This window comes from Herpailurus yagouaroundi, unplaced genomic scaffold (genome assembly GCF_014898765.1).
Source record: "Herpailurus yagouaroundi ecotype Mexico unplaced genomic scaffold, PumYag 29, whole genome shotgun sequence".
NCBI lineage: Eukaryota > Metazoa > Chordata > Mammalia > Carnivora > Felidae > Herpailurus > Herpailurus yagouaroundi.
In genome coordinates, this window is record NW_024412377.1 from 104464126 (window position 1) to 104489359 (window position 25234).

A 25234-nucleotide genomic window follows, 5' to 3' on the forward strand; every position below is an offset into this window, starting at 1 on the left:
AACCTTTGCATTACTTTGTAAGATTATTTATATTAGATATATCTCTTGTAAAGAGCGTACAGTTGGACCTTGCTTTCATTTGTAATCAGTCTGCAAGTTGTTATCTTTTAATCAGGGAACTTAATCTATTTCTAATTGTTGGGATTCCTGATATTCCTGTCATCTTTATGTTTATTGTTGGATATGTTTCTAGATTTCTTGTCAAGTTTGGATTGTTGTACCAGGGGCTTCTAGGGCTAGTAGCTGAGTTCAGGTCTTTCGAGGCTGGTATAGCTGGAAAAATGTCCGCTTCTGCTGCTTCGAAGTAGGAAAAACCAGAAAGTAGCTGGAGGGCATAGCGTCTGTGGTCACACTCTTTTAGTATGGATCTCAGAACTGAGTTTTCTTATAGGTATTATTTAGTGAGTATGTAATATAAGCCAGGGGCCTCTCTCTCTCTCTCTCTCTTCATTTAACTCTCTCAACAACCCCATGATGTATTATTTTACTTATAGATAGGGACACTAAATAAAGAAATTAGGGAGTGCTCCTGAGGAATTAAAGAATAAATTATTTATAATGTATAAACTTATTCCCTTTTCCACCATCTATGCATGGGATATGCAGCAGGCTAAGAATTGGGTCCTGAATTGACTTTTCCTGAGTTTCTAAATGAACAGGCTGCCGATGCCACTGGGAACAGTGAGGCTTCTGATTCTGGTTCATCCAGTTTTCATTCTAGCTTAAGTTTCCACTCTACATTGATTGTTCTAGAATGGATAATCCAGAGACTGGTAGTTTTTTCCCTGTTAGAGGAAAGAATAGTGGTATGTGCCACATCCTGTTTGTCTTTTTTCAGGGCCTAGGTCTGGAGTTAGTGGGATCCGTTCTGGCTGGTCTCACAAGATCTTGGAAAAGAGAAGGTTTGTGCTTTATCCACCTTTGTATCTCCAGTTCCTACAAAGATGCCTGGTCCATAGTAGGTGCTATTTTTTTTTATTACTATTATATTTTTTAATTTTATTTTTTTAAAAATTTACATCCAAATTAGCATATAGTGCAACAATGATTTCAGGAGTAGATTCCTTAGTGCCCCTTACCCATTTAGCCCATCCCGCCTCCCACAACCCCTCCAGGAACCCTCAATTTGTTCTCCATATTTATGAGTCTCTTCTGTTTGGTCCCCCTCCCTGTTTTTATATTATTTTTGTTTTCCTTCCCTTATGTTCATCTGTTTTGTCTCTTAAAGTCCTCATATGAATGAAGTCATATGATATTGGTCTTTATCTGACTGATTAATCTTGCTTAGCATAATTCCTTCTAGTTCCATCCACATAGTTGCAAATGGCAAGATTTCATTCTTTTTGATTGCTGAGTAATACTCCATTGTGTGTGTGTGTGTGTGTATCACATCTTATCTAGCCATTCATTCATTGATGGACATTTGGGCTCTTTCCATACTTTGGCAATCGTTGATAGTGCTTCTATAAACATTGGGGTGCATATGTCCCTTCAAAACAGCATACCTGTATCCCTCGGATAAATACCTAGTAGTGCAATTGCTGGGTCATAGTTCTATTTTTAGTTTTTTGAGGAACCTCCATACTGTTTTCCAGAGTGGCTGCACCAGGTGCTATTTCTTAAAATGACCTGAGCTCAGAAGAGTGCAAGTTATTTTACATTAACATATGAATTATGAGGTTTTAGAAAAAGGCCCATAGGATACAAATGTCTTCTCTTAAGGTTATGCCTTCTATAGCTTCTACACTACTGTGTACAATGCAATAAGAATAAAGTGTGTTGAGGCACCTGGGTGGCTCAGTTGGTTAAGTGTCCAACTTTGGCTCAGGTCATGATCTCATGGTTTGTGGGTTGGAGCCCCGCATCAGGCTCTGTGCTGACAGCACAGTGCCCACTTTGGATCTTCTGTCTCCCTCTCTCTCTGCCCCTCCCCTGCTCGTGCTCTCTCTCCCTCTCTCCAAAAAAAATAAACATTACAAAAAAGAATAAAGTGTGTTTAGACCTCTTTCAAGAGCTTGCTCTGGACAAAGCAGCATGTGCTTTCGGTAGGAGACTGTCTGAGTTACGGCTGATGGTTGGAATGACACTGACATATAAGTGACTGCATTGGTAATGCAAGTGAGGACATCCAACTAATAAAAGTGCTCCTGAGCCAGCTGCTGGGGAGACATATAGCCCTGATCTCACAGGGATTCCATAGTTGAAAAAAAAGGCAACCCAAATGAAAACTCCCAGCTTACATCAGGGAAATACTGCTGCAGAGCTTTAATGAGATCCCTAGGTGAACCAGTTTTTTTTTATACGGGCCTGTTTGACTTCCAAAGATATCTGGCTAGACCTTGATTGATTGTCAGGCTTTTTAAGTAGCATTGATTTTTACTGCTGCAACATTGAAATGATGAGGTCATTGTATTTTGCTACGTTATTGAAGTTCTTGTTAAAGCAACCTGGAGGTTATAAGCACATCTAGCCACTGGCTCTTTGCTTGTGCTAAGTTTGAGAGATGGGAAAGTCAAGGTAAAGTAAAATGACAAAGGCAAAAAAAATTCTCTTCTCTGAATATGAGGGGGCATTTCAGGTTTTTTTTTTGAATTACAATGATAATGTATAGATTAACGAAATTAGTCATGGATGATCCTTTCTTTTCAATATTAGCTCTCATTTATCGAGTAAGTCCACAGGCCCAGGGACTGTCCGAAACGTTTTATACACATGGGCCTTTTATTCTCGCTAGACCTCCATGAGATACGTGTTATTATCTCCACTCTGTAGATGAGGAACTTGAGACTCAAACAGGTAAGGTTGCTCTCTCGGGGTTAACCAGCCAATGGCAGAGCTAGGTTTTGTATCAAGCTGCACCTGACTCCAAAGCCTGTGATTTGTATTGCTGGTTTTCTAAATGATGGGCGTATGAGTAGAGATTCCCTTTGGGTAAGATCAGAGAGCAATAGTTGAGGCTGTTGCCTAAGTGATGACATCTGTAGACTGTGTGGACCTAGGTTCTAGGGAAAACTGAAAATCACACAGTGCCTTAGGACACACCATCTTGACTCTCCCCCCTTACACTAGGCGACAACCTAAACCTCCCTTCTGCCTGAGGGAGGCCATGGCTCTGAAGGGGTTTGCGAGGGCTTTGCACATTTTGGGATTCCTCCAGCTACCATATATTGATCAGTGGCTGCCAGAAGCTTTAATCCGATTAGAGTCTGTAAAACTGGTTTCCATCTCTGGCGCCTGACTCAGGTTTCAGAGCAAGGGGAAAAAGTATGACATCACCCCTGCTTGCATCTGTGCTGGGTGGCTAATGAAATTACGTGATGGATTTGAGGACCATTAAAGTCAATGTTGATCCTTATTATTATTAAGAGTACTTTCAAATTTACTGCACCATGGGGCAGGCTCAAAAGCATCATTTTTCATAGGTGTGTTCACTGCTCTGGATTTTAGCGCACGACTCCGTGGGATACGGACAATGCTAGCAGCACAGAGAATCAATTCTGAAATCTGCAGGATGAAAGCGCACATAGCGCTTTTGCTGGAGGGAGGAGAACATTCTGGGATTTTTCCATAATGAGGAGTCATGATGACCTCGGATTGAAAAAGTCTAAAATGAAACAAGACATGCTTGTCAAAGAAATATGAAGTACCACTGTCGCCATTAGCATCAGCAATAGCAAATTTTAAAAAGTTTAAGTGGTTAGTGTGTAAAAAGAAAAAAAGTGCTCAGTTCAGGTCACCGACAATTTACTGAGCATAGATACTGAACTAGCGCCAGAGACATACCATGCTAAGGGGAAAGACATGCCTGTTTTGTTCATCAGTGTATCTCCAGGGCCCAGCCAAATGTCAGACATGCAGAAATAATTCTCTCTTCAAAACTATGCATATTGTATAACATATATTCTGTCAACTGCATAGATCTTACATGTACAACTTGATGAATTTATACACATACTCATGGAACACTCAGCTGTCAACTATCACCCAAATTAATTATAGAGCATTTCCCATATGCTAGAAGGCTCTCTTTTGCCCTCTCACGTTTTTCCAACAGAGATAACCACTATTTTGACTTCTATATCCACCGATCAGTTTTGTCTGTAGTTCATATACTTCACATAAATCCATATAAGTTGGATCTTCATATAAATGGAATCATACAAGATGTTATCTTTTTGTCTGGCCGTTTATGCTCCTCTTTATGTCTGTGAGATTTGTCTATGTTGCTGCATGTGAGAGTGTGTAAAAGTAGTTTGTTTTTTTTATTGCTCTGCGGTATTCTGTGGCATAACTATTCCACCATTTATTCCTCTACGATGGGGATTTGGATTGTCCCCAATTTTTCGCTGTTAGAAACAAAGCTATTGTGAACACTCTTATACTTTCAGAAGTCAAATTTAGTGATTCATCACTTACATATAACACCCAGTGCTCATCCCAACAAATGCCCTACTTACTGCCCATCCCCCACCCTCTTGTACATGTCTTTTGATAGACTTTTCTTTGAGGCATGTACACAGAACTGGAACTGCTGTGTCATGGAAAATATTTTTTGAGTTGTTGAATTAAAAAATACAGTAGTTTATTTGGCTGTGGCTCACTCAGGACTTGCAAAGACCCATAGTCACCTGTCCTATGTATTCTCAGTGGAAAATAATTCAGTGATAACAAAGAATTAAATTAGGATATATAGATCACCATTATTTACTTAATACAATGACAGTATGAGTTTACACTGTGTTTTTTAAAAGATTTTATTGTATTATTTTTTTAACATTTTTTTTTTGAGAGACAGTCACGGGGGCAGGGGGAAGGGAGCGGGCTCAGAGGGAAAGGAGACACAGATCCAAAGCAGGCTACAGGCTCTGAGCTGTCTGAACAGAGCCTGACGCAGGGCTTGAACTCACGAACTGTGAGATCATGACCTGAGCCGAAGTTGGATGCTTAACTGACTGAGCCACCCAGGTGCTCCAACATGTGGATTTAAGGTATAAGACAGTACCAAAAAGTTGATAATCTAATAATTTTATCCCACCAAACTCAACATTATACTTCAGGTTATATAGTACCAATACATAGCATATTCACTAAAAAAATTATTGAGAGCCCATCATGTGCCAGGCGTGTTCTAGGCATTGAGGCTATATTTGAGAACTCACAGATAAGGAGAGGTATCTTCCCTTAGGAAGTTTAGGTTCCAGTGGAGAAGATAGACAATAGATACCAAACCAATAAATATGAGCTATAAAACATCACCATTGAAACATACCATGTGAATAAGTTTTGGGGAGAATTACTAAGAACATCTGCATTAGCAACAAATTTATGGATGATTTGTATTTGAATTGCATTTGCACATAGATTAAAGCCTGGTTATTGGAAAATTAGAGGCCAAAGATCCTGTTCATGTGCATACTAATAATAGTAATAGTAACAATAACAATAATAGCTAATTTTGTGGTCTCAGTACTTTACATGGATTATCTCATTTAATCTTCCCAGTTCACTGTGATATAGGTACTATTCCACATTTTATTTTGTTATTTATTTTTAAAATTATTTTTTTATTAAAATTTTTTTTAATGTTTATTTTTGAGAGAGAGAGACGGAGAGACAGAGCGTGAGCAGGGGAGGGGCAGAGAGAGAGGGGACACAGAATCTGAAGCAGGCTTCAGGTTCCGAGCTGTCAGCCCAGAGCACGCGGAGCTTGAACTCAGGAGCTGTGAGATCATGACCTGAGCCGAAGTTGGACCCTTAACCGACTGAGCCACCCAGGTGCCCCGATACTATTCCACATTTTAATGGTGAAGACACTGAGGCACAAGAGGTTGAATAACTTACCCAAAGTCACACAGTTGGTATGTGGTGGTATGAAGATACAAACTAGGCAATCTGACTTTAGAGCCTGTATTCTCAGTGCCTGCTTTACCCTATCCTTTTCCTCCCGGTGAAAAAATATGCATTACTATACACTGGAAGGTTACCCAAATGACGAGTAATAAACTACACTGAGAAAGATACTACACTAACAATCATTTATAAAGTAAAAGCAAAAATTGGATAGCTGGGGTTGAAAACCATGACCGATTGAAGATAGCATCACTCATACAATATTCACAAATTGTCTTTCCTGAAAACTGTTGAAATTCTGTCTTGTATGTTCATGCCCAATGAAAGTTTTGCAGTATTTCCAAAAGAGTGGCTGCCAGACTTAACAGAACACTGAATTCAGTAAACTCTTTTCATACACTGGACTTAGAAAGTACTGCTAATTCACTTCCGAGGTGATTAGCGAGTAACATTCGGTTGTAGGCAAAAGTAAAAGCTAATGGAAAGTGTGTCATTTGCTCTCAGTCTGAAAGAAAGACTTGCATTTCTGAGTCTGTGGAGGGCAATTGGAAGGGCTCTCTAAAGGACCGAGGTCTACTCTGAGAATCACTGACCAAAGCGAAAGGACGTTATACAAAGAACATTTCTACGCAACATGCCGAGTGCTATGGCTAGCGGTGTATGTCAGGGTTTAGTGGGGGCCTAATGAATAGCTTCCTCATTTTCCTCTAGGGTTCTGAAGCAATTAAGAGATAATCCAGAAGGAGGATAGAGATGAAAATATTACTGTTGTTACTGATTAAACTGATAATGGAGAACTCTGGAATGAGACAGATTTATGCACCCAGGCAGAGGCAGCACTGGACAGACAGGCCTTTCAAGTAGTGACAGTGTGCCCCTTATGGCACTGAGGAAAGCAGGAGGAATTATGTGTTCTTTGTGGGCGTTTAACTCCCTGCTCCTACTCTAAGCTGCTCCATCTCCCATGAAGGAGGAAGTGGGAGTAGAGAGAAGCCAGCCCTGTTAGGGTAGCAGAACTCCTTTACATGGAAGGAAGCATCAGGCTCAGAGAAGAAGATTTTCCTGTCCCTATATATGCTCGGGGGCATATGTATGTTCGGTATATATGCTATGGGGGTCCAAACCAGGAACAGGAGAAAGCACTCTCAGGAAAATAACCTGGGCTCAGTCTTGTAGGAAAGCCAGGAGCTAGCAAGATGGAGGTTGGAAGGGAGGATTCTTTAGATCCAGCTTTGGCCTGCAGACCAAATCTGGTCTGTTGCCAGTTTTTTGCAATAAAGATTTATTGGAACGTAGCCACACTCATTCATTTATATGTGGTCTTCGCGTTTGTGCTATAATGGCAGAAATAGAGTAGTTGTGACGGAGACCATGTGGCCCCCCAAAGCCTAAAGTATTTACTATTTGGCCCTTAACAGAAAAAGCTTGCCAACCTCTGTTTTAGGCGAGGGTAGCGGTCAGGACAATGAAGGAGGATGGTGTGCTAGGGACCTGGTGTCAGGCACTTTACCTAGTTTGATAACACTGGGACATGAAGCAGGAAGAGTGTGGAGGGGTGGGGGTGGGGATAGAGTGGTGAAGGATACTTGCATGTTCCGCAGAGTAGTGCCATAGCCGACCACGGTAAGAAGGCTGGAAAAAGTGATTAAGCAGGTGGATCCCTGGTTCTCTAGGACTTTACAGACTCCTTAATGATTAATGGTGTTGAACATCTTTTCAGGTACTTATTTGGCATTCATATCTCCTCTTCAATGAAGTGTCTGCTCAAATCTTTTAACCATTTTGTACTGAGTTACTTTTATTCTTATTGATTTTAAGAGTTCTTTACATATTCTGGATTTAAGTTCTTTATCAGATTTCTGGTTTATAAATATTTTCTTTCTGTCTGTAGCCTGTCTTTTAGTTACCCTTAGAATGCATTTCAAAGAGCAGATGTCTTTAATTTTGAGGAAGTTCCATTTATTGATTTTTTTCTTTTGTGATTAGGCTTTTGATGTTGTACCTAAGAAATATTTATCTAACCTAAACCTCAAAGATTTTTTATCACAGTTTCTTCTAAAAGTTTTATAGTTTTGAGCTTAGTTTCATATAGTTTTAGGTCTATGAACCATTGTGAGTTAATTATTGTATAAGTGTGAAGCATGGATTAAAGTTTTACCCCATTCTCCTTCTCCTCCTTATGCTTTGCATATGGCAATATAATGGTTTCAGCACCATTTGTTGTAAAGACTATTCTTTTTCCTCTGAATTGCCTTTTCATATTTTTCAAAAATCCTTGTATGTATAAATCCATTCCTGGAATCTTTATTCTGTTTCATTGATCTGCTTGTCTACCTTTATACCAATATCACAGTATCTTGATTACTATGACTTTACAATAAGTTTTGAAATGAGGTGCAGTTAGTCCTCCAACTTTGTTTTTTTGTTTTTGTTTTTGTTTTTGGTCACAGTTGTTTTGGCTCTTCTCCTTTGTATTTTCATATAAAGTTCGAGCTCAGTTGGCCAATTTCTTGTTTTTCTGATTGGAGTTGCATTGACTGTCTAGATCAATTGGAAGAGAATTAGCATCTTAACATTATTGAGTCTTCCATCTCATGAATACGGTTTTAATTAGGTCTTTTGAAATTGGTCTCAGCAATGTTTTGTCGATTTATCACATTACATTTAGGAGCTTATTTTGTATGTGAGAACTTTTTGTTGTGTGTTTTAAAAATATGTTTTGGGGGAATCATGCAAGTGAGGAAGGGGCAGAGAGACGGGGACAGAGGATCTGAAGTGGGCTTTGTGCTGGCAGGCTGACAACAGTGAGCCTGATGTGCGGCTCAACTCATGAACCGCGAGATCATGACCTGAGCTGAAGTCAGATGCTCAACTGACTGAGCCATCTAGGTGCCATGTATGTGAGAAATTTTAATGAGGAAAATGAACAGGCACATATCTATAGGTGAAAGATAACCTTCTACAGATGGTTTGATGTTGGATTTTTTTTTTAAGGTTTTATTTTTAAACAACTTCTATATCCGACAGGGGGCTTGAACTTAGAACTCTGAGACCAAGAGTTGCATGCTCTACTGACTAAGCCGCCCTGGTACCCCTGAAGTTGGCTTTTTAAGCTGGTCATGGATGCCCTCCATGTGCTCTGGGAATGCCTCTGTGGTGCTTCTTCCAAAATATTTGGTCTTTTGTAGAGAATGGGTTGAGATAAAATCATAATGAGTGATTACTCCCAGACAGGGGTCAGGGGAAGTCCATTAAAGGTGCCCTGTGGTGGGTAAGAATAATGAGGATTTGCGTAGACATGAAAAGTATGTCCAAAGACATTCCTCACATACCAGATGGAGGTAGGTCTGCAGGGGATGCCATGCCACCCTTGCAAATGGTCACAGGAGTGACTGATGGAAAAGACTTCAGCGTGACGCAGTATTTCTTGTCCCCTATGGTGAGAACATTTTTCTAAACCACCCCCAAGAGAAAAGGCTGAAGTGGGAAGCGTGTTAGCTATGTCTATGTGATAGCAAATATCTAGGTGGTAACTGGAGATTTTAGCATTTGGAAGTTTATTTCACGTCCTGGATTATTGCTATTAGGTGGATTAGATAAATGGTAGAAGTGAGTTTGTCTCTTTTTAGCTGCTTATTTCATGTCAAAGGCACAGTTGTAAAATAAAAACAGCAGGTAGTGGCAACAGATTGGTTATGGCAAAAGGAGGATTAAAATGAGTCAAATAGGACTCCAGTGTTTCTCTTGTGGGGGTTTGATGATGTTGTCTGCAGTGAGGAGTAACCCTGGCATGGAAAAGGAGATATACAGATAAGGCCTACATTAAGTTGATTTGGGCATTTGGTTTTTTTTTATATTAAATATAATTTATTGTCAAATTGGTTTCCATACAACACCGAGTGCTCATCCCAACAGGTGCCCTCCTCCATGCCCATCACCCACTTTCCCTTCTCTCCCACCACCCATCAACCTTCAGTTTGTTCTTAGTATCCAAGAGTCTCTTATGGTTTGCCTTCCTCCCTCTCTGTAACTTTTTCCCCCTCCCCCTCCCCCATGGTCTTTGTTAAGTTTCTCAGGATCCACATATGAGTGAAACATATGGTATCTGTCTTTCTCTGCCTGACTTATTTCACTCAGCATAATACCCTCCAGTTCCATCCACGTTGCTGCAAATGGCCAGATTTCATTCTTTCTCATTGCCAAGTAGTATTCCATTATATATACATGTCACATCTTCTTTATCCATTTGTCACTTGATGGACATTTAGGCTCTTTCCATAATTTGGCTATTGTTGAAAGTGCTGCTATAAACACTGGGGTATAATGCCCCTGTGCATCAGCAATCCTGTATCCTTTGGGTAAATTCCTAGTAGTGCTATTGCTGGGTCATAGGGTAGATCTATTTTTAATTTTTTGAGGAACCTCTGCACTGTTTTCCAGAGTGGCTGCACCAGTTTGCATTCCCACCAAGAGTGCCAGAGGGTTCCTCTTTCTCCACATCCTCACCAGCATCTATAGTCTCCTGATTTGCTCATTTTAGTCACTCTGACAGGTGTGAGGTGGTATCTCAGTGTGGCTTTGATTTGTATTTCCCTGATGAGGAGCAACGTTGAGACTCTTTTCATGTTGGCCATCTGGATGTCTTCTTTAGAAAAGTGTCTATTCATGTCTTCTGTTGGGCATTCAGTTTTATTTATTTTTAAAGATATATATTTTTTAATGTTTTATTTATTTATTTTGACAGAGAGAGAGCACAAGGGAGGGGCAGAGAGAGAGAGAGAATTCCAAGCGGAACCTAATATGGGGCTCAAACCCACGAACTGTGATATTATGACCTGAGGTGAAACCAAGAGTTAGATGCTTAACCAACTGAGCCACCCAGGTGCCCCTGGACATTCAGTTTTCTTTTCTTTTTTTTATTTATTTTTTTTATTTTTTTTTTCAACGTTTATTTATTTTTTGGGACAGAGAGAGACAGAGCATGAACGGGGGAGGAGCAGAGAGAGAGGGAGACACAGAATCGGAAACAGGCTCCAGGCTCTGAGCCATCAGCCCAGAGCCTGATGCGGGGCTCGAACTCACAGACCGCGAGATCGTGACCTGGCTGAAGTCGGACGCTTAACCGACTGCGCCACCCAGGCGCCCCAGGACATTCAGTTTTCAATAAGACTTGGTGGACTGACCAATTACTTGATGTTCTATATTTGTTCCCTAGAGTCTGATTGTGCCGAGGAGATTCTTTGGGGCCACTGTAAGGGCAAAGATGGTGGATAAGCCAAGTGGGCAGAGATGTAGACCCTCCATCTTCCTCCATCTTATCCCTAACTGTTCAACCAAAGGACATTCTCCTCCTTTCAGAAAAAGAAATCTGTGTTATGTGTCAGGATTCCATATCAGAAGTTGCTTTCTAAAGACGTGTGTGTGTGTGTGTGTGTGTGTGTGTGTGTGTGTGTGTGTGTGTGAAAACCACTGGAATAGACTAGATCAGTGACGGTGATCCATGATGAATGCCTTCCTCAGAAATAAGAAGAAAAATGCCACACAAAACTTGGGCTCTTTGCCAAAATTGAAGGGAGTCACTCCCTTTCTAGCATGAAGTTCTGCTACAGTGACAAGTTACGGATAGCCCAACATTAGGGTTGCCAGCTATTGCATGGGACATACTTATGCTAAAAATGATTCCCTGTTTAGCTGAAATTTAAATTTAATTGAATGCTCTTTATTTTTATTTTCTACATCTAGCAGCCGTAATCAATGCATACTTCATCTCAAAATAATGAGTGGATTGATTCTCCAATATAATTTTCTTAAACGCTGACCTCAAAATTCTCACATCTTGGTTACATGCATCATAATACATTAATCCTTTGGCCTAACATGCACGGATTTCCCAGCAGCCAGCAGTTTTTCTTTGCTGGAATATGGGTAAGGGAAACCGTGTTGTCAGTATTTTTAGGACAGAAGGGCCTCACTCTCCCCCAGGACATTGAGGACAAATTTGTCCAAACTCTGCCATTGGACTGATTTTCCCATTTTTTTGTTTTTTGTTCTTAAGTCTCATTCCATCTTTGAAATGTCAAGTTGCAAGTTTTCATTAGAATATCAAAGATGTCTTGGAGCATTTCATCAATATCATTTGCTTTTTCCTCAGCAAGATAACCTTAAAAATTATTTTTGTTGGGGCGCCTGGGTGGCGCAGTCGGTTAAGCGTCCGACTTCAGCCAGGTCACGATCTCGTGGTCCGTGGGTTCGAGCCCCGCGTCGGGCTCTGGGCTGATGGCTCAGAGCCTGGAGCCTGTTTCCGATTCTGTGTCTCCCTCTCTCTCTGCCCCTCGCCCGTTCATGCTCTGTCTCTCTCTGTCCCAAAAATAAATAAATGTTGAAAAAAAAATTATTTTTGTTGTCTTTGTCACTTTTTCTTTGCAAACCTCAGTTCATTTCACATGTTATCGTGCCAAGAAGTTGGTTAATGCTACTAAAAACAGTTTGCTCTGGTTTTGTATCCTTCTTGCCCTTAAGGATAGGGCAATTATCCTTCTTGCTTCTTAAATGTCTGTTAGAGATCTGAGCATATCAGAGGACCCCCTAGATAGCTACACTAGCATTTTAGATGTCTTTTGCTTGTCTTTCTCATTTAAATATCATTACAATAAAGACCGTTATAAGAAAGCTTTCTAGACAATAAAATTAAATCCATGTTTTGGGTGATTCATTATGTGAATGGTTAAAAGCTGCTTTCAGGATGCGCTAAGTATTGTACGTTTATCCTCACATTCAATTCTCATAGCCCTATGAGATAGGTGTTCTGTTTTCATCTTATAGAAGAGGAGGCTAAGACACAGAGAGCCAAAGCAACTTGCCTAAGGTCACACAGCTGGAAATTTGTAGGATATGGACCCGTACATCTGTCTAATTTCACATTTTTTACTTATGGTTGTGGTGTTATGCTCTACGTACTGGACTTAGTTGGTCTGGCTTCAGTCATTTATGTGCAATAATAATTTGATAGAATGACTGTCTAGATTATAGTCACTCCAATAATAAGAGAAATTGAATGTGTGCTTCCTGCTTTGTGAATAAGGAAAGATAGCCGAGTTCCTCCTAGCAGGCTTATTCTTCCAATAGAAGCGGTTTTTCTTCAGTAATTCATATTCTTTACCCAGAACTAGTCGTCTAATTGGGCCCCATTACATGTTCCAAATAATTAATTACAAAAACCACATATGACAAAAGCCCGGCAATCTAGTGAGAGAAAAGGGGGTATATATGTGTTTCTGTATTCATGACATTTTTTTTCCCCTGCTGGGTTTAATTCCCTTTGCTGTGGATTTGTTAAGCACAAGCTGGATGTTGGCGTTCTTTCTTCTCCCGATCCTTCAACCTGGAACCTGGTTTCTAGCAATGTGTTAATTTTAGCACCAATTTAGTTAATTAAAATAATTGGCAAGTTCCTTGAGTTCATCACAATGGGAGTTTACCTATTTTTAACTGTCTAAAACTTAATGTGGTAGTGTTATTTTTACTCAGAAAATAATTCTTCCTAAGTTATTTCTGAAAAATTTTTTTTTCTCCACGAAGGAGGTCCATTTAACCATTTCTGATTCATAGTGAAGAGAGAGTCTCAGGGGCACCTGGGTGGCTCAGTCAGTTAAGTGTCAGACTTCGCCTCAGGTCATGATCTCACAGTTCGTGGGTTCGAGCCCCGCGTTGGGCTCTGTGCGGACAGCTCAGAACCTGGAACCTGCTTCAGATTCTGTGTCTCCCTCTCTCTCTGCCCCTCCCCTGCTCTCTCTCTCTCTCTCTCAAAAATAAAATCAGCATTAAAAAATTAAAAAAAAAGAGAAAGTCTCTGTGAAATTAAATAATCTGTAAGGGCTTTTCCAGAAAGCCTTCCACTGAGTGTTAGGACCTGCTGCTGTCATTCTGTCCTTGGCAACAAAAAATTATTCAACCCAGAATATCTGTAGCTCTCAGCCCTGCATTCCACGTTGAGCCAGTCATTGTCTTTTACAGCATGAAGGACATAATTATCACTACTCAGGACCGATCAGACTCTCCTTCTTCAGGGTATGCCCCTCCCGAGGAAGTTTGCTCAAGTGTTGACTTGGCTTGCCTCTGCTCTCCTCATTGTGCACTCCATGCTGGGATGGCCCAGTGAGCAAAGTCTCGGAAAGGCCCGCGAGGGACCCCCTCTCTCCCACTCAACCATGGCACAGTGGCAGTGCTCCTTGTTCTCTGGGGTGGTTTCTTTGACCCCTTCAGTATTCTTCTTGCTGGAGTGGCTTCTCTGAAAGGCCTTCGGCTACTTGCTGAGGTTGGCGAACAGGCTGGAAGGAAGCGCTGCTTCCCTGAGCAGGAAGGAGAGGCTCATTGACATTCCACTAGTGAATTGTCCTTCACTTGATGTTGAAGGAGAATGAGAGACACTATCTGCGGCGAGTCTAAGTTAAAGTGCAAATGTGATGTTTGGAAAGGGCAACCCAATATTTGAACTTGGACTCAGTCCTGGGCACTCTTCTCTGTCTGCCCTCACATCTTGTCCTATGCCTCCAAACGTCACCTCTCTGCAGACGACCCCCAGTCTCTCTTCTGAACTCCACACCTCTGTGTCCAGCTGCCTACAGGACATCCCGCTTCTATTCATAAAAGGCACATCTCGCTGGCATGTTCAAAAAAACTCTCGACCTTTCTCTCCAAAGCTGCTCTTCTCTTTTTCTTCCTTCTTGGTAGATGTCTACTTCAATCTTTTGCTTACTTGGCCCCCAAACCTGGGCCTCCTCGGTCAGTCCCTTCTTTCTCTCACATTTCACGTCCAATCAAGCCTCACATCCTGTCAGCCGTACTGTGACAATATGTTTGGCATCTGACCAATTTTCATTGCCTCACATCTGTATCACTCTAGTCCAGACTGCTACCATCTCTTCCCTGTGATATTATACTAGCTCTCTCCTTGCTTCTCCCTCTGCTCTGCCAGGTCTCTTCTTCTCCACGTACTAGCTGGACTGATAGTTTAAAAAACATAGACTATGGTCCCTTTCAGTTGAAAGCTCTTCAGTAATTTTCCATCTTATTTGCTGTAGGATGCAAACCACGACACGAAGGGCCTCCCAACCCCCAGATCTCTCAGCCTCTTGCCCCTTGTTCCCCCTTCAGGGCAGTCACAACGGCCTTCTTACTTGGAATATGCCAAGGACACGCTGCTCTGTTTCCCGCATCTGCCTGGGCCACTCTTGCTGTAGAGACCCACGTGACTCCTCCTTCCCTTTACATCTCTGCTCAAACATTATCTTATAAGAAAGTCTTCCCTGGTCTGGATAAAATGCTATCCTCATCGGAGAGCAGAGTTTTTTGTGTGTTTGTTTGCTTCGTGTACTGTGAACCCCCATTACCGGCCACTGGGCAGACGCCCAGTAAATACCTGCATTGAGTAAGTACAAAAAACTTTATCAGTTCCCAGGCAAGAAAATAGTTTTGTTGGTTTTCCTTGGATATCTTTGATTTACTTTGGGGTTCCAGTGCTGCCTTGATTAGTATCTTACAGGATCACGCGACGCTTCCATATCCTGATTTCTTCATCTGTAAAATTCCTGGTTGGACTTGGTAGTGTAGAAGGCAAGTTGTAGCTACATTTTGCTGGTTTTGTACCTGTGTGATCTCTCTCAAGATCCAACAATAGCGTATTGGGGGGGTTGGGGTTTCTTCTGTGGTCCTACACCTGTGTCTGAAATGATGGTGACAACCCATTCTTCCGCACTTTCTCTCCACTTTGTTAAGTCTTTTCTCCTTCTCGCCACGAAGCATATTATGCACTGGTGTCACTATAACACGCAGTGTACAAGAGCCACCATGAGATGTGTTGCCAGGCAGCAGTTAATAGCAACAGATCGTCGGAGTTTGCATATAATTTACATTAAGGAGTCAGAGCGGACTCCAGATTCTCTGTAAAATAACCTGACCTTGTTCGTCTCTATTCTGCTGTGCTTCCTCAAGTTGGGGAGAAATGGTGGAGCATGGTGGGAATTATGTATAATCCAGTGAATGCCTCTGGGGAATGTCTCGTGTGCGAATGTCACTGATTTTATGTGTTGTAGGGGAAAAACAGAAATTTCAGAATCACTGGTGTTGCAAAACTTGCAATATAGGGGTAAGATATGTCTCTGCTTTCACACATTTTATGGTCGAGATTAAAAGACAGGACCTATTTGTGCTGTAAAAGTGTGCGTAAGAAGGTGAGTTAGTATGTACATGTGCCAGATGTGTGGTGCGGTTTGTTCTAGGGCTTTAGGGTGGCATCCTCTGGGCCAGATTGTGGGGACTGGTTCATCAGAGAGGGTAGATTTGAACTACGTTAGGAGGAGCTTCTCCTCCTCTCAAGGCACAGCTCTACAAGATGCTCTCCCTCCCTCCTTCCTGTAGCTGATGGTGATGACAGCTTGGTTCCATTACTATTCCTTGTGGTCCTGCTTTGTCCACACTGTCCTAAATCAACTCTCTGAATTATCCTAGTTCAGGAGGGTCATCCCTTTCCTCTTGGAAATCCTGTTGGGGTCCTGATGATACATTCAGATAGCAAATTTTCCTTTTGATGGGAACAGACAAGAATTCCAGATTATGGCTATTTTTCTTCAGCAGTATGCAACCTTACAGCAAAAGAAGCTTGATATCTGCACCGAAGGAGAATGTGTACCATTTCTAGCCTGCCACTTCAAGTCCCTGGACTTAGGCACCCTGTCTGTTCTTGTCGATGCATGTGCTTCTTTGGATGAGCTGAGGAGGAATTTGTCCTTGGTATCCTAAATAAGTAGGTTGACACTATAATTTATTTTCTGAAGTGGAACACTTTTGAGAGTGCAAGGAGGTACTCTAAATAACTACTCAGAGGCAATAGGTGTAAACCAGGATTGTTCTACAGATAGAGGGGTGTTGCAATTGGCTTTTGTTAATCTGAAATCACAATGCTGCCCCCGAGAAAATAAAGGGCATCCCTTCCGTTTGCTGGAGTGACCCTTTTGGTCATCTCCAGGGGCCCTATCCTGGGCTGCAGGGAAGAGTCTTTTGTCGTCTATCCAGTTGTTGAATGAAGAAGCCAGCTCATGGATTCAGGACCATTTGGATGATTGAAGATTCTCACTGTGGGCAGAGGCCAGGTGGCAGCATGGGTAATATCTGGGCTCTTCCTAGCATTGCCTTTGATAGGGAATTAAGGTCATGTGACTCTTTTTGAGAGGTCCGTTTCTTAGTGTCTTCAAATTCTATGTCATTGTGATCAAAAGAATTGAAGCATGGTCTGGCAGGCAAGAAAGTGATTCTAAGTCTGGCAGACCCACAATAGATGAGAAGGATGCAGATCCTCAGAGAAAAGGGCAAGAGCACTTCAATCAGAACTAGCCTTGTAAGCAAAGGCTAAACATCAGGGTGCCAGCTGCTACACAAAGCAAATTAAAGACCTGAGCCACATCACCGATGCACCCGTGTGTTTGCAGGGCTAGGCTTATTTAGAGGGATACATTTTCTTTATAAACCTTTCATCAACTCAAAATGTGAAGAGATGCTTCAAAGCATCTGACTTCCCCAGCAGCCTGGTGTGTGCGTGGAAGCTAATGCTCCTCGTTTGGCTTTGTGCTGTTAGCTCAGAGGCAGTGTTTGGGATTATCTAGCCAATTACTACGCTGCTTCTGTGTCTGCCTCTCAAGGGATGTCCCTTGAGACTCTCTAATAGAAACATTTCGTTTCCCTAGAAGAACAGTTTGGTCACCCTTTGGGTAACCATCTCTTGTAATCTGTGCCAGAGTTTGTGTTTATTTCCACGGCTTGAACATACCCTTTTCCTCTCATTGTCTTAGTACTTGGTGTTCTTGCTGGTAATTTATGGAGAGCCCTTTGCATCCTGCTTTCCAGCCTGGTGATCATCATTTCTGTTTTTTGCAAACACAGGTGTTTCTTACAGTGGATGATTCTTCATGTGCATTCATGAGTTTGTATACGGACATTTTGACTTCGTAAAAGAGCGGGAAGCTATTGTGGTTTGTTGGAAAACCACTTGCAGGATTAAGTGATGTTCTGGTAACATCAAATCAGAAGCTTCTAGCATTTGGGGACTATTTATTTTTAGTATGACTCAGTGTGACACTTAGTTGAGTTAGAGTTTCAAGTATGCAACAGAGATAATGGTTAATTACCTCAGCAATAAATTATGCCTAGAATTCTAATAGCTGCCATAAGGTTAAATCACTGTGGTTGAGATTATAGGCCTAGTGGCTTGGGCCTTCTTAAGTATGGTTGACTTACAGAGGTTAGATAGGTGAGCACATGCTTTTAGTTCCATTATGCAATATTTGTGAGGCCTTAACAATGGAGGTAGTATGTGGATCATGACTAAATTGAACACAATTGCCTGTATACAAATTGGCATCTCTTTGGTTTTCCATCACTTACTACTGCATACTTTTGTTTCTGACTGTCTTCCTGGATTTAGAAAGCTTCCCAGGGTGCCTTTGTATTTTTTTGTCTGTGTTTTTGGACCCTTCACTGAAATGCTTCTGTAGGTGAACTTTTGGCTAGCTGCCTGCCCTCAGCCAACAAAAGCATTAATTTGCCTCTTTAAGCCTTGTAATTCACTCTAAGGTACAAAGACAGCTTGTTGCTTCTTTCCTGGTCAGAATAACAAGGACTCCCTGTGCAGTCTCTTCTCTCAGCTCAAATGAAAAGAGGAACTCAAGGACTCTGAGAGGAACTCTACTATAACTCACTCAGGAAGATCCTCTCTGATAGTCAGAACATATATCCTATGACCATCATTCTTATTCCTCTTCTGTTTGAGTATTTTTGGAAACTCATGAGTTTTCTAGCAAAGAAATGGGTGTGGCATTCAAAAGGAAGATCAAGAGTTCATTGGAGGGGTGCTACAATAGAAAGAACCTTAAATACTCAGTATGAAGCGCCTCTGACTCATTTCACTTGTTCATTCATTCTTACAAAATTTACAAAGTGTTTGCTAAGTACCAGGTAACTACTTGGTGCTAGAAAAATTGATAGTTGACACTACATTTGTTTTCCTTCCCTTTTGCTGATGATCTAATAGTATACACTGAAAATTCAGTAGGCTCTAGTAAAAACTCATAAGAATTAACACAGTTTTTGGAAGTGACTGGATTCAATAATAATTGAAAATGAATTTTTCCTCCTCTGCACTAATAATAACACCTAGGAATGGAAGTGGGAAAAGTATGTCACTCAAAGGAGTGACATAAAATTACAAAATAATTTTTTAATTTAAATTTTAATTAGTTAATATACAGTTCAGTCTTGGTTTCAGAAGTAGAATTCACTGATTCATCACTTATGTGCAACACCTAGTGCTTATCACAAGTGCCATCCTTAATAACCATCGCCCTTCTAGCCCACTCATCTTTGACAAAGCAGGAAAGAATATCCAATGAAAAAGACAGTCTCCTCAACAGATGGTATTGGGAAAACTGGACCTTGACATGCAGAAGCCTGAAATGGATCACTTTCTAACACCGCCCACACAAAAAAATTCAAAATGGATGAAAGATCCAAATGTGAGACAGGAAACCATCAAAATCCTAGAGGCGAACACAGGCGACAACCCCGTTGACCTTGGCCAGAGCAACTTCTTACTAGACATGTCACTGAAGGTAAGGGAAACAAAAGTAAACATGAACTACTGAGACTTCATCAAGACAAAAAGCTTTTGCACAGTGAAGGAAACGATCAACAAAACTAAAAGGCAGCCTATGGAATGGGAGAAGATATTTGCAAATGACATCTTGGATAAAGGGTTAGTATCCAAAATCTATAAAGAACATATCAAACTCAACACCCAAAAATCAAACAACCCAGTTAAGAAATGGGCAGAAGACATGAATAGACCCTTTTCCAAAGAAGACATCCAGATAATTAAAATTACAAAATATTAAAAAACATTACAAAATATTTAGAAGTAAGTTTGGCACAAAAGGTAAAGGACCCATATGAAGAAATATTAAATAAATCTGAACAAATACAAGTACCTACCGCATTCTTGAATGGGGACACATTATATCCTAAAATGTCAAATCACTCTGGTTTCTCTTCAGATCGAATACATCTTTCGCCTTTTACTAAAATGTCAAATCATCCCAAATGATTATATGAATTTAGTATAATTTCAGTGGACTCTCAAGCCATTTATAAGTGAACAAAAACATCTCAAGTTTCATATAGAAAAATAAATGCGCAAGAAAAAGTAAGAAAAGTATGAAAAAGAACAGCTAGGGGATACTTTTCTTACTAGATACCAGTATATTCAACAAAACCACTATATTAAAAACTAATTGGCAAAAAATAAATAAGCCAGTAAACTAGAACAGAGAATCAGGAATATATCCTGCATATATGAAAAATTACCATATGATAAAGGTGGTACTTCAGTAGGAAATTAATGATTCATTTAATAGATAGTGTTGATATAGCCACTTTCATTCTAGAAAAAAATAAAGTTGGACCCTATCACACAAAATAAGCAAATATAAATTCCAGATGGCCTGAAGGTTTCAATAGACAATAAAATAATCAACATTTTAGAAGGTAATCTAAGAGATTATATGCAACCAAGGAATAAAAGAGACCTTTAAAACCAATTCAAGAAACCCTGAGGCTATGATATATACCGTCATAGATGATTTAAACACGTAAAAACTACAACACAGGAGAAATACGGTAGATTTGGAAGGAATATTTGCCACAAGCATAGCAAACGGTTGCTCTTTATAATGTACAAGTAGGGTTGAGAATCACTGGGAAAAAAACAAATGACCTCCCCTCAACATTTGGTCAAGAATATGAATAGGCAACTCTCAGAAGAGCCAAATCTAAAAGCCTAGTTGATTAATCAATGAAAAAAATGCTTAAATTTACTAGTAGTCACAGAAAAGAAAATGAAGGTAACAGTAAGCATCATACACTCCAGTTAAAAAGAGCAATGGTATCTATTGCTGGAAAGTAGGCAGGGAGAAGGAGTTCTCAAACTCCTGGAAATGTGAATTGTTACAGGCTTTCTGGAAGCATCCTGGCAGCATCTATGAAATTAAAAAAAATATATATATATGTGTACTTTTTCAACCAACAGCCCAACTACTGGGAATCCTGTAGATCTAACAGCACCAAGAGATAGGTGAAATAATATTTAGTGCAGTATCATTCATACTGCTACAAACAGAAGAAAACAGAAAACAAACTGAATGGACATCAAAGGGGCAATGTTGAATTTATAATGATATATCTTCACTGTGAAATATTACATAACTATTAAATGTAATTGGAGCGGGGCGCCTGGGTGGCGCAGTCGGTTAAGCGTCCGACTTCAGCCAGGTCACGATCTCGCGGTCCGTGAGTTCGAGCCCCGCGTCGGGCTCTGGGCTGATGGCTCAGAGCCTGGAGCCTGTTTCTGATTCTGTGTCTCCCTCTCTCTCTGCCCCTCCCCCGTTCATGCTCTGTCTCTCTCTGTCCCAAAAATAAATACACGTTGAAAAAAAAAATTTAAATGTAATTGGAGCTACCCAGGCTGATTTGGGGAGGGATTGCTATGAAGTATGGAGTAGGAAGAACAAGATTCAGAGAGGATGACCTAATGTGGAAAATTCTGAGTGAGCAGTAGAGATGAGGACAGGAGGTGAGGGAAGAGAAGAGGCAGGCAAGGAAGGAGAATACAACACACTAAGATGATCCATGGTGTGTGTGTGTAGGTGTACGTGTAAGAGGAATCGGAAAAAAAGGTGAGTTTGATTTATATAAACTGACTTGTAGGTAGGCACTTTGGAACTTAAGACTTTGGAGATGGAGTAGGTTCCACAGCAAGACAAGGTACAAGATGTGGCCAAGGTGCAGGGGGACAGAGGGATGCAGAAGTGGAAGCCTGTGGACCCCAGGAGATGAAGGAAGGCGCTGAACTTCACCGTATGTGTGGATGTTAGAAGCTGCTTGGGTGGGAGCCTGATCTGAGCCAGCACTGAGGTTTTGAGTCAGAGGGCAGAGTTGGAGGGGCCTGAAGCTTATCCCATTCTTCAAGAGGATGGAAATCATGAATGCTAAATTAAGCATAAAAGAAAATTTATTTAGAATGAGAAAAGAATTGTAGCCAATTACAAATTTGAAAAAGCTGATAGCACAAATAGCAAAAATAGATTCTTTGACTTCATAATCTTTGCCTCTTCATATGACACCAGTTTTGTAATATCCTTTTCATAGAGGGGAAAGAAAGGTAGCTCATTTTTCTTAGTAACATGGGTGAGGTTAAAAAAATTATTGACAGATCAGAAAAATATTTTTTTTTCAGTGTCACAACTTACTAGGCTCGTATCACATAAACTTTTAGAATTGTTATCAAATTCAAAAAAACATCTATCAAGGAGAAAACTTGAGAAAACTTCTGTTTTGATGAGGTGTCAATGAAATCTGAGTCTGCTACTGATTTTTTTTTTTTAATGTTTATTTATTTTTGAGACCGAGGGACACAGGGTGCGAGTAGGGAAGGGGCAGAGAGAGAGGGAGACACAGAATCGGAAGCAGGCTCCAGGCTCTGAGCTGTCAGCACAGAGCCTGACGCAGGGCTCGAACCCATGAACCGCTAGATCATGACCTGAGCCGAAGTCGGACACCCAACTGACTGAGCCACCCAGGCGCCCCTGCTACTGATCTTTTAGTAGATCTGAAGATTAGAAGAATTTTTCATAGACTGGCTTTTCGTACTATTTATTTCAAACCGGGTTTCCTCTGGTCTACCCAGCACACTCCTGGTCCTGAAACACATGTTTACATATTCCCTGATAAGAAAGTCCCATGAAATGATGAATTGATGTTCCTGAAATACATGTCCATATTGAGGTGAAGTCTTTTGCCCTGTACCTCTATGTCGCTCCGAGGCCATCTGAGTACTCCTGGAAGCCATTACTCTACCAGGACACTAGCAATCACATAACCAACACAGGAATGGCTGAGAACTACCTAAATATATTTTACCCTTGTACTAAAATTACATGAAACATACCCTCAACTCAGCTTTCTCTTAGCTGGATTCCCCCATATGCTCATGACTTACCTAATGCCTTCCAATACGGAGGGGAAAATGGGAGTGAAGAGAGACAGCGATTGTAACCATTTTGGTTAAAATAGCTAGGTTTTACAAATTTTACAAAAAACCTCTGACCTAGAGCTTTGGAACTTAAGCTTCATTAGTTTACTATTATGTTATATTCCCTCTTTTATTGGAAACCTTCTTGGTATTCTACTAGATATTACATTAAAGTCACTGTAAGTCCGTGTGTGTGTGTGTGTGTGTGTGTGTGTGTGTGTGTGTGTTTATAGCATTTCTTATTTTCTTGCATTTTTTTTTTTTTTTTTTTTGGGTCACACTACAGCATAGGTCCATGTAACTCAGTCTTGCTTTTCTGGCTTCAAACCATTTTTTTAAACCCTGGAATCCCAATACAGGAACATTAAACACTATGACTGCAGTAATTTTAGAGTCAATGTCCTGAAAATGAGAAATTCAGATGAAATGATGTACTGCACAACATCGTTTCCAGCCCCCTGCACTACCACTGAAGCTTTGCATACATTTTCCTCCTTCATTTTCATACATATTATATTTACCATCAATCTTGTGGCAAGTTGCAGAACAGGGAGGTTGGGTGACATGGTTCTCTGATGGGGAGATCAATCCATAAATGGTCCTTTGCTGCTCAGGGTGAAAAAACTTGAGAACACAGCATTGCTACTCATGGTTCTTTCTTTTAACCCCACTAGGAACTTCAGTCCTGGTAACGGTAGCAAAACAGTCAGCCAAAGGTCTAAAGAGAAAAACTAATCAAGAGTAAAGAAGAGAAACCACAAGAAGTGATACTGCGTTCACTTGGGGATTATTTGTGATGAGATTGAATATAAATGTAAGAATCCCGGAAATGTCAAAAGAAGGCCTTGGATAAAGCACTCAAAGCCCTGTTTATCTGTGGGAAAAAGATTTGTATTTAGTAGTGGCCTAGTTTTTAATTTTTCCTGCTCCTCATAAGGTTTTTGTCCCCTGCACATAAGGGTTTAATGCAACTGGTTTTGAAATATTTCCCATTTTGAATTTGGAAGGCTTATACTTCAGACCCAGGCTTTTCCTCTCTGTTCTTCCTTTCCAAGAGATGTCATTGTACTTGTGCCCAAACACTGCACTATCCAGAAAAGAAGTGTGTGTCCACGTGTGCCTGTGTGTGTAAGACCACTCTTACCAAACTTTAGAATGCATTGCGCGCACGCACGTACACACACACACACACACACACACACACACACACACACACAGTTTTGACATTACTGGTTTAACCACACTGCAATTGCAATAATGAAAAGCAGAATGGGGCAGAAGCCCAGGGGCTCTGGGTGTGTTTTCCAGAATGGATTACACAAATTGGTGGGAGAGAAATAGCTTCATGTAAAGAGAGGTGTTTGGAAATCAGGGCATCGAGTGCTTTCTGGGAAGAAATGTAAACCAGATGGAGGAACCCCAAATTAAGGGTGATGATCAAAGGAAAGAAGTAGCTGTTTCTTAGAAGCAGTGGGGGGAACGGGTTAATTCTCTATTACCTGGTTGGTGAGATAATGGTGTGGGAGGAAGGGTGGTGCAGTGCAGACATCACTTTTGGGGCTGTGAGGTCCAAGTTAATTCACCTTTCCGGATGTGAGTGACCCCACCTTCTGGGCCAGTGCCACATGCTCAGTGGAAACCGTTGGCCACCACCTTTCCCTATTTCTTAACGCCGTCAGCCCTCCTAGCCTACCCAGCGTGCGGGCCCTGCTTGTGCCTGACTACACCATGCTTACTGGGCAGGAATTACAGCAACCCCACCCTCCTGGCTTTCTACCAGGTCCAGGTTGGAAGAATTGCTGAAAAGTGGTGTGAGACCTGACTGTCCCAGGGGCTGACTCCTAGAGACAGGAGACAGTAAGGACCTGGCAGATAATTTGTGCTCCCTCTCTGCCACAGGACTATTTTGAGCTGCAGGGTTCCATGTGGTCTCTCTGGAGAAGTCCTACCTGAAGAAGAAACCAGCTTTATTTTTTTTGTGAGTCTATGGCCAGCTCAGAAATCGACTATCTTAGATTTGTTTTTCTTCCTTTCTTGCCTCCCTTCAGGAACTGTGGAGATTGTTGATTATTTTAAATATTGTACCATTTACTTAGATGTGACACATCTATATGGTGGTTTAAACAGAACACCACAGGGAGCGATCAGATTGGTTATCAATAGTTATAATTTGAGGTAAGAGATTACTATGAAATTTTCAACCACTACATTGTACAATAATTGATATAAGTTTCTAATGAAACACTTGAACAT

At 40.9% G+C, this 25234-nt stretch overlaps 1 long non-coding RNA gene across 1 annotated transcript; it reads left to right on the forward strand.

The window, feature by feature from the left end:
• Positions 1–854: 854 nt before the first annotated feature.
• LOC121014960 (uncharacterized) lies at positions 855–24083 on the forward strand. Its single transcript, XR_005783536.1, has 2 exons — positions 855–958; positions 23656–24083. It is a non-coding gene; the product is annotated as an uncharacterized LOC121014960 (long non-coding RNA).
• Positions 24084–25234: the final 1151 nt, after the last annotated feature.